Here is a 13,011-nt window from a genome sequence, read left to right on the forward strand (position 1 = left end):
AGGTAGTAGGTGGGTAGGTCAGTCCAGAGAAGACGGAGAGGTCGAGAAGGCGGGATGAGGTAGTAGGTAGGAAATGGAGGTGCTGCTTGACCTGGGAGGAAGGGATAGGTGAGAGGAAGAACGGGTTAGGGAAGCGGAGACAAGTTGGGCTGGTTTTGGGATGCACTGTGGAGAGGGGAAGAACTGTGCTGGTTTTGGGATGCATTGGGAGAAGGGGAGATTTTGAAGCTTGTGAAGTCCACATTGATACCATTGGGCTGCAGGGTTTCCAAGCAGAATATGAGTTGCTGTTCTTGCAACCTTCAGGTGGCATCATTGTGGCACTGCAGGAGGCCCATGATGGACATGTCATCTAAAGAATGGGAGGGGGAGTGGAAATGGTTTGCAACTGGGAGGTGCAGTTGTTTATTGCGAACCAAGCAGAGGTGTTCTGCAAAGCGGTCCCGAAGCTTCCGGTTGGTTCCCCAATGTAGAGGAAGCCACACTGGGTACAATGGATACAGTATACCACATCGGCAGATGTGCAGGTGAACCTCTGCTTAATATGGAAGGTCATCTTGGGGCCTGGGATGCGGGTGAGGGAGGAGATATGGGGGCAAGTGTAGCTCTTCCTGCGGTTGCAGAGGAAGGTGCCGGGTGTGGTGGGGTTGGAGGGGAGTGTGGAGCGAACAAGGGAGTCATGGAGAGAGTGGTCTCTCCAGAAGGCAGACAAGGGTGGGGATGGAAAAATGGCTTGGGTGGTGGGGTTGGATTGTAGATGGCGGAAGTGTCGGAGGATGATGCGTTGTATCCGGAGGTTGGTGGGGTGGTGTGTGAGAACGAGGGGGATCCTCTTGTGGCGGTTGTGGTGGGGGCGTGGTGTGAGGGATGTGTTGCGGAAAACGCAGGCGACGCGGTCAAGGGCGTTCTCGACCACTGCGGGGGGAACGTTGCGGTCCTTGGGGAACGTGCACATCTGGGGTATGCGGGAGTGGAATGCCTCATCCTGGGAGCAGATGCGGCGGAGGCGGAGGAATTGGGAATAGGGGATGGAATTTTTGCAGGAGGGTGGGTGGGAGGAGGTGTATTCTAGGTAGCTGTGGGAGTCGGTGGGCTTGAAATGGACATCAGTTTCTAGCTGGTTACCTGAGATGGAGACTGAGAGGTCCAGGAAGGTGAGGGATGTGTTGGAGATGGCCCAGGTGAACTTGAGGTTGGGGTGGAAGGTGTTGGTGAAGTGGATGAACTGTTCGAGCTGCCCTGAGGAGCAAGTGGCGGTGCCGATACAGTCATCAATGTAACAGAGAAAGAGGTGGGGTTTGGGGTCTGTGTAGGTGCGGACGAGGGACTGTTCCATGTCACCTACAAAGAGGTAGCCATAGCTTGGGCCCAGGCAGGTACCCATGGCCACCTCCTTTGTCTGTAGGAAGTGGGAGGAATCGAAAGAGAAGTTGTTGAGGGTGAGGACAAGTTTGGCTAGGCGGATGAGGCTGTCGGTGGAGGGGGACTGGTCGGGCCTGCGGGACAGGAAGAAGCGGAGGGCTTTGAGGCCATCTGCATGCGGAATACAGGTGTATAGGGACTGGACGTCCATGGTGAAAATGAGGTGTTGGGGGCCAGGGGATTGGAAGTCCTGGAGGAGGTGGAGGGCGTGGGTGGTGTCATAGACGTAGGTGGGGAGTTCCTGGACCAAGGGGGAGAAAATGGAGTCCAGATAGGTGTAGATGAGTTTGGTGGGGCAACAACGGGCTGAGACAATGGGTCGACCCAGGCAGGCAGGCTTGTGGATTTTGGGCAGGGCAGGCAGGTTTTTAACACAGCACAGGAGATTTGTTGAAACAGTATCTAATGGTAATTAGATTAAATCCTTTTCTTTATTCACTGCTCACTTCGGGAGTCATTCTGAGCTATTTCCCAGAAATGGCCATGTTAGGCAATCGAATTTGAATTTCTCAGCCAATATCTTTAACCAAAGTTATTGATGTTATGAACTACCTATTATGCTCATGAATTGGTTATTGTCTCATAGAGGCCTCTAGCTCAGGAAAGGAACCTTTGGCACTGTGCCTGTGAAAAACAGCCACCGAACTATTCTAATCCCATTTTACGGCATTTGTACCATTTGCCTTGTATGCCTTGGCGTAGCAAGTATCCACCTTTATTTCGTAAATCTTACGAGGGTTTCTGCCTCAGCCACCCTTACTGGCAGTGATCCCTGCACCCTCTTGGTAAAAACATTTTTCCTTTCATCCCTTATGAATCTCTTGCCCCTTACCTTAAATCTACGTGACCAGTCATTGATCCCTGCACCAAAGCGAAAAGTTTCTTTCTGTTTATGTCTCTCATAATTTTATACATTTCAATCATATTCTCCCTTCATCTGTTCTGTTCTATGGAAAACAACTTTAGACTGTTCAATCTTTCTTCATTTCAAAAACTCTTCACCTTGGACAGCATCCTGATAAATCTCCCCTGCACCTTCTCCAGTGCAGTGACATCCCCCCAACCCTTCACTGTGGATTCCAGACCTGTGCCCATTACGCTAGCTGTGTCCTAAACAATGTTTTGCAGAGTTCCAGCATAACCACCCTACTCTTAAACTCAATGCCTTAGTTAGTAAAGGTAAGTGTCCCTTATGCCTTCTTCATTACTTTATCTACCCGACCTGATACCTTAAGGGACTGGTGTACATGTATATTAAAATCCCTGGGATCCTCAGTGCTTCCACCTTTCATCATATATTCCTATGCCTTATTTGTCCTGCTGAAGTGCATTCTCTCACGTGTATCCAGATTGAATTCCATTTGCTGCTGATTAGCCTATCTATATTCCCCTGTTATCTAAAGCTAACCTCCTCATGAATGACTACTCCACCAATTTTTGCACCATCTGCAAACTAACTGATCTGTCTTGCTGTATAGATATCTAAATTGTTTATAAATAACACAAACAGCAAAAAGTCCAACATTGATCCCTGCACTGAACACAGAATTCCAATCACCAAAACACCAAGCAATCATCATCCTCTGTTCTTTGCCATTCGACCAATTCCGGATCCGAGTAGCCAAATTTCCTCAGACCCCTTGGGCTATTCACTATTAGTCTTCCATTTGGGACATTGACAAAAGCCTTGCTAAAGCCCAAGTAGATTATTTCAAATGTAATCCCCTCTTGTACACACCTGGTTACTTCTTCAAAAAATGCAATCAAGTTATTCAGACATGGCCTCCCCTCAATAAAACCATGACTGCCCTGCCTTTCCAAGTGTGGATTAATTCTGTCCCACAGAATTGCTTCCAGTAGTTTCCTCACCTGAGGTGAGACTTACTTTTGTGTATCTTTATTTCAACATACAATTTTTATTCACTTTTGCGATATGGACATCCCTGCCTGTCTTGAGTTGCCCTTGAGAAAGTGGTGGTGAGTTGCTTTCTTAACCCGCTGCATGCCATGTGATATAGCTACTCTCGCAATGACATTAGGGAGGGAATTCCAGGATTTTGACTTGTTTTAAGCATTTATATGTACTTTATCATGAAATGCTGACAAGGTCAACAAGGAAATATAAGGATTCAAAAAGATTTATGGTCCTCATGAAGAAATGGTTAGGACTGGTAGACAGACCCTCAATAATTTGCCCAGAACTGCGTGCTGTGTGTTTGTTTGTCGGCCTTTTTCTAAAGCAGTTGATTCAAACAGTCTGATTGTAAAATTCTTTTCCGTACAAATGTTTGCTTTAAAATAAATAGAAGTAAAGAGAAGAATCCGTCTAGAATTAGATTTGATTTGTGTGTGGCTTTGAGAGTGATCTTGTCGTGAGTATGCTGTGAGATTACCCCAGAGACTCTGATATGCTAAAGTAATAGACTTTTGGAGACTGGCAACAACTGTTCTGCTTCTGTGCCACCACAAAAAATCAAATCTGTCTTGTTTAGAAATACTTGGAGGCGTCCTGTTGCTGTGCATCTGATTTGAAAACTGAAACATGCAAAAACATACTCTTAGCATTACCCTGAAAGATTCAACATAAAGTAATTTAACAGATTTCTTCTATTGTCTAGAATATCTTCTGAAATATTTGGTTTGTAAATGGGTAAGTCACAAAATTGTATCAGTGATGATGGGAACTGCAGATGCTGCAGAATCAGAGACAACCAAGTGTGGAGCTGGATGGACACCGAAGGCCAAGCAGCATTTTGACATTTTGACACATCCAGCATTGCTCAAGTGATTACCCACTGCAGTTTAGACACAACTTTATGAGCAGGCTTGTCATGAAAGACCAATTTAATCATCTAATAAGCAGTATGTTCTGGCTGAAATACTAAAATGATGAAAATCTTTGCAATTAGACAACTGTTTTACATTTTGCATTATGCATAGAAACGGACAAACAAGACGGTTGTGTTCTGAGGAGGGGTCACCCGACCCAAAACGTGAACTCTGATTTTTGTTCACAGATGCTGCCAGACCTGCTGAGCTTGTCCAGCAACTTCTGTTTTTGGTGTCATCTGATTTTCTTATTTTGTTTTGTCATGTTGATTCTTTGGAGCACATGTTTTTGAAGTTGAGCCTTCCTTCAGAAACGTCTCATTTGTTTTCACCAGCCATTTGCTGTGTTTGCCAGCAGTAAAGCCAAAATTTCTTTAATTTATTTCTTGTGAAGCATGCCTTCAACAACCTGAGTTTACCTTAGGGGTGTGCTGCACTTTTCCTCCAGGCTTGGCATTTTTCCCTGTATCCGAGTGCAGTTATCAAGTGCATTCCCATGAGAGCAGTTTAATCATGGCTTTTCTTATTTTGAATTTGCTGTTGTTTTGGGTGTATAGTTTGGCAGTCTGTCATTTGGTTGTTGTTCTGCTTTGGTTGGAAGGTTAAACTGATTACCTATAGCTGCTGTATTTGAGTTAGTATTTCTTTACCATTGAATCCATTGTACTTCTGAAATTTGACACAAATAGAATATAATTTCACTTTGTGACTTTGCTGTTAACACAGTACATGGAGGAAAGTATTGGCCAGACAATGCTGAGAGGATGTAGAGAATCTACAAACAATTGTCATAAGGGTTACGAATGTGATAACTCTAGCTGGCGTATGCCAGTTGAATTTCTTGTGTTAAATTGCTAGATTATGTTTTGGGGATATAATTCTGAAAATAATATCTTGCTGTATGGAAAAGAATATCCTTGAACACTGGTAGGTCAGTTGGAAGGCCAAGAAACACTGGGATTCCTGAAAGTAGAAGTAGAGAGAAAAATCAAAGCATTAATGAACCTGGCCCGAAGTCCATAATTGCCAGTGATACATCAGAGAATTTGTTGGTTACCTGGCTGCTGATGCACTAAAGCAGTAACACACAATAATGACGTAATAAAAAAACATTCAAAAATGAGACAGCATTGAAATACATTGAAATGAGACAGCATTTAATCTGCTCCCATTGTGATGAAAGTGTCTCGTCGATTTGTAACAAAATAGTTCCAGGTTGAATTAATAATCAGGGGCTACATTGTATCAACTCAACGTAAGAGTAGTTTGTCTGTGGGACCTTGGGATAGTAACGATAAAGATCACTCTTGTCTATGGTTCCTGATTTCTACTGGTATGTGCTGTGGCAATCTATCAGTTCAGAGATGAAAAGTGCAGAGCAAGGGAAGGAGATGCAGAAAGTAGTTCGTTCTTTCAATAAAATACTTTCCATTTCGCTTTGTTGAGAATGCAGTCTTCACTTTTGCAAGTGGCTTTAATAGCGTGTATTTCAGGTGTTGAGGGAGCCAAGGGATTTTATTTGTGATGTGCTGGTAATTGTTACGAGGAAATTATATTCTGGGAATATCTTGGTAATACAAATTGGAAACAGGTTAACTTTCAAATAAAGATCCAAAAAGATCCTCTGGTTGCTGGTTTGTTTCTGACTCAAAGGACATGTCTTTAAGGGCGGCATGGTGGTGCAGTGGTTAGCACCGCTGCCTCTTGGCACCAGGGACCCGGGTTTGATTCCAGACTTGGGTGACGGTCTGTGTGGAGTTTGCAAGTTCTCCCTGTGTCTGTGTGAGTTTTCTCCGGGTGCTCGGTTTACTCCAACTGTCCAAAGATGTGCGGGTTAGGTGGACTGGCCATGCTAAATTGCCCATCGTGTCCAGGGATGTGTAGATTAGGTGTGTTATAGGGGGATGGGTCTGGGTGGGATGTTCCAAGGATCCAACTGAACATTTTGGACCGAAGGGCCTGTCTCCACATTGTAAGGATTCTAAAACTTAAAGTTCATTACACTTAACCAAGGTCGGAGTAAAATACTGGAAATGATTGTGAGGAGTGAGGGTCGAACAGCTAATCTAATTAACATTGGCCAACATGTAGGTTTGGAAGGGGCAGTCTGGCTGATGAACCACTTTGAACTTTTAGAGGAAATCATGTTCCAGGTAGACTGTGGGAATTCCAAGATGCAGAAATAGGAGAAGGTCATTTGGATCTATGAGTCTGCTTCGCAATTCATTTAGATCATTACCTGATTTGACATATATCTAGACTTTAAAAAAGAAACTTCAGCAAAGTTCCATGTAACAGAGCTATTGAAGCTCATTGTGGGAGAATTAAAACAAAACACAGGAATGGATTAAAACTGGCTGAAGCGGTGAGTTTTCAGTTGAGAAGTGGTATCAAGATTGAGACTGGTAAGAGTACTTGCTGTGGCGTCCGAGGATCATGTTAGGATCTTGCCTATTTGTAGTTACCACCAACAACATGGACTCAGGGGTTTAATGAACTGGCCAAATTTTCTAACAGTGACAAACTGGTGGAGGGAAGGGTTTGACTAAATCTGAGATCAGATTTTTGAAAAATATGTCTACCACTTCAATGCACCACCTTTCTCCCTGACCAACATCTCTGTCTCCGGCTTGCTGCAGTGTCCTAGTGAAGCCCAGTGCAAGCTGGAGGAACAACACCTCATTTTGTGCTTGGGGACCCTCCAGCCCTCCGGACTCAATATTGAGTTGAATAATTTTTGGGCCGAAACTCTCCCATGTCCCAGCCTCCCCCACCCCACACACCAGGCCTTGTTACCACGTAGCCTCCCCCGACACACCCGCTATTGTTGATGACTAACAGTCCCCATTAACAACTATTCACCCTCCCAGCCTGATCATTAGCAAATCCTAAATCTGTCCAACTGTCTTTCTCTTTGGGCTCCACCCTGTTGATTGCTCCTGACCCCACCCACCTCCCCATTTTCTACCTATACAAACTGACGTTTTCCCAGCCACCATTCAGTTTTTCAAAACTAAAGTGCATGTTTAGGCCTGTACATTGGCATGTAAGTGAACCTGCTTCCATTTTCTCAGCTAATTCCATTTAGGAATCTATTTACATTGGGAGTTGGCCATAAGTTTTCAACTCGGAAATGTTTTTAGATTGCCCAGGGCAATTAATGTGCAGTTCATTGCAAAGTCAGAGAGTATTGAATTCAATGGATGGAGAGGAAGAGGCTTTCGTATGGAGGGATGATTATACAGTCAAAAGTATCTCATCAAAACAGGTTGGATTTGATGAAGGAACCCCGCCCACGGCCGACGCCAACGTAACCCCGCCCACGGCCGACGCCGATGGAACCCCGCCCACGGTTGACGACCTCATCGCTCTGCCCACAACCTCCACAGCCAGCAACCCCAGAGGAGACAGCCACACTGAACCCTGCCACATCTTCACCATCCCCCCAGACCTCCCACTGACTGAGGACGAATGGTCAGTCCTTAATAAGGGCCTCACCTTTGTCCCCCTACAACCACACATCAACGAATACCAGTCACGATTGGACATAGAGCAGTTTTTCCGCCGTCTTCGCCTCCATGCCTACTTGTTCAACCGGGAACCTAACCCTCCCTCCACTGACCCCTTCACCCGCTTCCAACACAAGTCCTCCTCCTGGACACCACCCCCAGGCCTCCTACCCTCCCTCGACCTCTTCATCTCTAACTGCCGTCGAGACATTAACCGCCTCAACCTCTCCACCCCTCTCACCCACTCCAACCTCTCCCCTGCAGAACGGGCAGCCCTCCGCTCCAACCCCAACCCCACGATCAAACCTGCAGACAAGGGTGGCGCAACGGTAGTATGGCGCACTGACCTCTACATCGCCGAGGCCAGACGCCAACTCTCCGACACCACCTCCTACCGCCCCTCGATCATGACCCCACACCCGAGCACCAAACCATCATCTCCAACACCATTCATGACCTCATGACCTCATCACCTCAGGGGACCTCCCACCCATAGCCTCCAACCTCATTGTTCCCCAACCCTGCACGGCCCGTTTCTATCTCCTTCCCAAAATCCACAAACCTGCCTGCCCTGGTCGACCCATCGTCTCAGCCTGCTCCTTCCCCACCGAACTCATTTCCACCTATCTGGACTCCATTTTCTCCCCTTTGGTCCAGGAACTCCCTACCTACGTCCGTGACACCACCCACGCCCTCCACCTCCTCCAGGACTTCCAATTCCCTGGCCCCCAACACCTCATATTCACCATGCATGTCCAGTCCCTATACACCTGCATTCCGCATGCAGATGGCCTCCAGGCCCTCCGCTTCTTCCTGTCCCGCAGGCCCGACCAGTCCCCCTCCACCGACACCCTCATCGGCCTAGCCGAACTCGTCCTCACCCTCAACAACTTCTCTTTTGACTCCTCCCACTTCCTACAGACTAAGGGGGTGGCCATGGGCACCCGCATGGGCCTCAGCTATGCCTGCCTCTTTGTAGGTTACGTGGACCAGTCCCTCTTCCGCACCTACACAGGCCCCAAATCCCACCTCTTCCTCCGGTACATTGATGACTGTATCGGCGCCGCCTCTTGCTCCCCAGAGGAGCTCGAACAGTTTATCCACTTCACCAACACCTTCCACCCCAACCTTCAGTTCACCTGGGCCATCTCCAGCACATCCCTCACCTTCCTGGATCTCTCAGTCTCCATCTCAGGCAACCAGCTTGTAACTGATGTCCATTTCAAGCCCACTGACTCCCACAGCTACCTAGAATACACCTCCTCCCACCCACCCTCCTGCAAAAATTCCATCCCCTATTCCCAATTCCTCCGCCTCCACCGCATCTGCTCCCACGATGAGGCATTCCACTCCTGCACATCCTAGATGTCCAAGTTCTTCAAGGACCGCAGCTTTCCCCCCACAGTGATCGAGAACGCCCTTGACCGCGTCTCCCGTATTTCCCGCAACACATCCCTCACACCCTGCCTCCGCCACAACCGCCCAAAGAGGATCCCCCTCGTTCTCACACACCACCCCACCAACCTCCGGATACAACGCATCATCCTCCGACACTTGCGCCATCTACAATCCGACCCCACCACCCAAGACATTTTTCCATCCCCACCCCTGTCTGCTTTCCGGAGAGACCACTCTCTCCGTGACTCCCTTGTTCGCTCCACACTCCCCTCCAACCCCACCACACCCAGCACCTTCCCCTGCAACCGCACGAAATGCTACACTTGCCCCCACACCCCCTCCCTCACCCCTATCCCAGGCCCCATGATGACATTCCACATGAAACAGAGGTTCGCCTGCACATCTGCCAATGTGGTATACTGCATCCACTGTACCCGGTGTGGCTACCTCTACATTGGGGAAACCAAGCGGAGGCTTGGAGACCGCTTTGCAGAACACGTCCGCTCAGTTCGCAACGAACAACTGCACCTCCCAGTTGCAAACCATTTCCACTCCCCCTCCCATTCTCTTGATGACATGTCCATCATGGGCCTCCTGCAGTGCCACAATGATGCCACCCGAAGGTTGCAGGAACAGCAACTCATATTCCGCCTGGGAACCCTGCAGCCTAATGGTATCAATGTGGACTTCACAAGCTTCAAAATCTCCCCTTCCCCCACCGCATCCCTAAACCAGCCCAGTTCTTCCCCTCCCCCCACTGCACCACACAACCAGCCCAGCTCTTCCGCTCCACCCACTGCATCCCAAAACCAGTCCAACCTGTCTCTGCCTCCCTAACCTGTTCTTCCTCTCACCCATCCCTTCCACCCACCCCAAACCGCACCCCCATCTACCTACTAACCTCATCCCACCTCCTTGACCTGTCCATCTTCCCTGGACTGACCTATCCCCTCCCCACCTCCCCACCTATACTCTCTCCACCTATCTTCTTTTCTCTCCATCTTCGGTCCGCCTCCCCCTCTCTCCCTATTTATTCCAGTTCCCTCACCCCCATCCCCCTCTCTGATGAAGGGTCTAGGCCCGAAACATCAGCTTTTGTGCTCCTGAGATGCTGCTTGGCCTGCTGTGTTCATCCAGCCTCACATTTTATTATCTTGGATTCTCCAGCATCTGCAGTTCCTAATATCTCTGAAAGTACAAAATCCCGCTGTTTTTGTTCTCAATTCATGGTTTAATTTTGCAATCAGTGTCGTAAGCAGCAGATTAGTTCAGTCCTTGTGAAATTGAAGGCAATGCAACACTTTAATTGGTCACTTTTTAACATGGTCGGTTCTCAGACTGAGGAAATGGTGAATGTTGTTGATCTTTAATGCAATATAATGGAGGAGAGAAAAATCTGGACTACAGAGCCCACAGGAAGAAAATTATAATCTGTCAGTGCTGCCTCCATTAGAACAATGCCAAGTTAATCCCCATCCCCATATCGAACAATAGAAGTTTCCTGCATATCAGAACATACCCATTGAGTGGGGAACTGATGAATAATGCAGGAGCACCATTGGATTGAAATACTTTTATTCTCAGGATTTCAGAACGTGCTGGGATTTTTATTGCAAGCAATACTTGTGATGGAATATTCTTTTAATGTCAAAGTGCTGCAACAGTTTGGAAGAACCAATATTAAATGGATATTATTGCAGATAATATATGTGAATGAAATAAAATTGTTTGCTTAAGGTATTTTGTAATTCTAATTGAATGTCGCATTTTTGCATCTCAGTTGTCTTCTGTTTCTTATTTTTACAGAGCAGGTATTGTCCTGGTCACTTGTAATGCTGCCAATTCAAGATTAACTACATGGATGGTCTCTATCGGTTGCTTAATCACCAATGTCAGTTTGCAATCCTGAATCCAATATTGTCACTTCATCTTTCAGTTCTGTTGATAAGCAAAGTTTGAGATCAACAGCTTTCAGTTTACTATCTGGAAGTCAATCAGTGCAGATTTTGATGGTAAACCAGCGTTCTGTATGTAAAACTGCCTTGTTTAATTAGATTAGTTAGTTGAGATTCATTTTCGTGAAATGAATCATAACTAAGCTTCATCTCTTCCTCATTCTGAACACATGCTATGTCATGCAATGGCTATTCAATTTTGCATTGGTGCCGGTTCAAACCATGTGTATTCCAACTACGGATTGATACAGATGAAATAGTACCATTTCCTTGTTAGTACCATTCTCGCCGTACAGTGTTTTGGCATTTCATTACGTTTCTGTGTACAGTTCTGAACCAGCCCCCTTGCCCCTGAGCTTGCCAAATGTCTCAATGTTGTCATGACATTGTCAAAGAATTCATTTCTTGGTAGAGTCAGAGATAAATTAATGTAACCTAGTATGTGTTAATGCCTCTGCTGTAATCGGGCGAAATACTCAGGCCATTGTCTTAATTTTTCTCTCTTGTATTTATGTTGACCATGCCATTTGCTCCACTTACTGGGATTGGACTTGTTACAGAAGTGCTGAACGTCAACTTGCCAAATACAATTGGCTAAACAGTATGAGGCCAATCAGTCTCTTGAAACACTTTTGCTGTGCAATCAACATTCCAACATTATTTGACAATGAAAAATTACATACGTGCTTCAGAAGATTAGATTTGAAACAGAGATTTGTGAATATGAATGGAGCTATATATGTCTCCATCTCGGGCACCAACCTCAAGTCCACCTGGACTATCTCCAACACCTCCCTCACCTTCCTGGACCCCTCTATCTCCATCTCGGGCAACCACCTCGAAACTGATATCCATTTCAAGCCCACCGACTCCCACAGCGACCTAGGATACACCTCCTCCCACCCACCTTCCTGCAAAAATTACATCCCCTATTCCCAATTCCTTTGCCTTCGCCACATCTGCTCCCAGGACGAGGCATTCCATTCCCGTACACCTCGGATGTCCTCATTTTTCAAGGACCGCAACTCCCCCCAACCCATCCCACACCCCCGCAACCCCTCGCAGTGGTCAAGAACGCCCTCGACCGTGTCTCTCTCATTTCCTGTGACTCAACTCTCACACCCCGTCCCCGCAATAACCACCAAAAGAGAACCCCCTCATCCTCACATACCACCCTCCCAACCTCTGCCTACAATGTATCATCCTCTGACATTTCCACCATCTGCAATCTGACCTCACCACCAAAGACATTTTTCCTCCGACCATTGTCTACTTTCTGGAGAGACCACTCTCTCCATGACTCCCATGTCCGCTCCACACTCCCTTCCAACCCCACCACGCCCGGCATTTTCCCTGCAACCACAGGAAGTGCAACATGTGCCCCCACACCTCCTCCCTCACCCCCATCCAGGACCCAAGAAGACTTTCCACATCAAGCAGATGTTCAACTGCATATCTACCAATGTGGTATACTGCATCCGCTGGACCCATTGTGGACTCCTCAACATCGGGGAAACCAAGGAGAGACTTAGGTGTTCTGCAAAGCAGTCCCTATGCTCGGTTCACAACAAACAACTGCGCCTCCGAGTCGTGAACAATTTCAACTTCCCCTCCTATTCCTTAGACGACATGTCCATCCTGGGCCCCCTGCAGTGCCACAACAATGCCACCCGAAGGTTGCAGGAACAGCAACTCATATTCTGCTTGGGAACCCTGCAGCCCAAAGGTATCAATGCGGATTTCACAAGCTTCAAAATCTCCCCTCCCCCTACTGCATCCCAAAACAAGCCCAACTCGTCCCCGCCTCCCTCACCTGTTCTTCCTCTCACCTACCCCTTCCTCCCACCTCAAGCCACACCCCCATTTCCTACCTACTAACCTCACCTCTTGACCTGTCT

At 47.2% G+C, this 13,011-nt stretch overlaps 1 long non-coding RNA gene across 2 annotated transcripts in view; it reads left to right on the forward strand.

The window, feature by feature from the left end:
• LOC132207560 (uncharacterized) overlaps positions 1-12,370 on the forward strand; it is a 44,349-nt gene extending 31,979 nt beyond the window's left edge. For both annotated transcript variants that reach the window (XR_009443570.1, XR_009443569.1), the window contains 2 exons: positions 10,965-11,170; positions 11,674-12,370. This is a non-coding gene — a long non-coding RNA (uncharacterized LOC132207560). The remainder of the gene's footprint in view (positions 1-10,964; positions 11,171-11,673) is intronic.
• Positions 12,371-13,011: the final 641 nt, after the last annotated feature.

The sequence above is a fragment of the Stegostoma tigrinum genome, unplaced genomic scaffold (genome assembly GCF_030684315.1).
Source record: "Stegostoma tigrinum isolate sSteTig4 unplaced genomic scaffold, sSteTig4.hap1 scaffold_100, whole genome shotgun sequence".
In the NCBI taxonomy this organism is placed as follows: domain Eukaryota; kingdom Metazoa; phylum Chordata; class Chondrichthyes; order Orectolobiformes; family Stegostomatidae; genus Stegostoma; species Stegostoma tigrinum.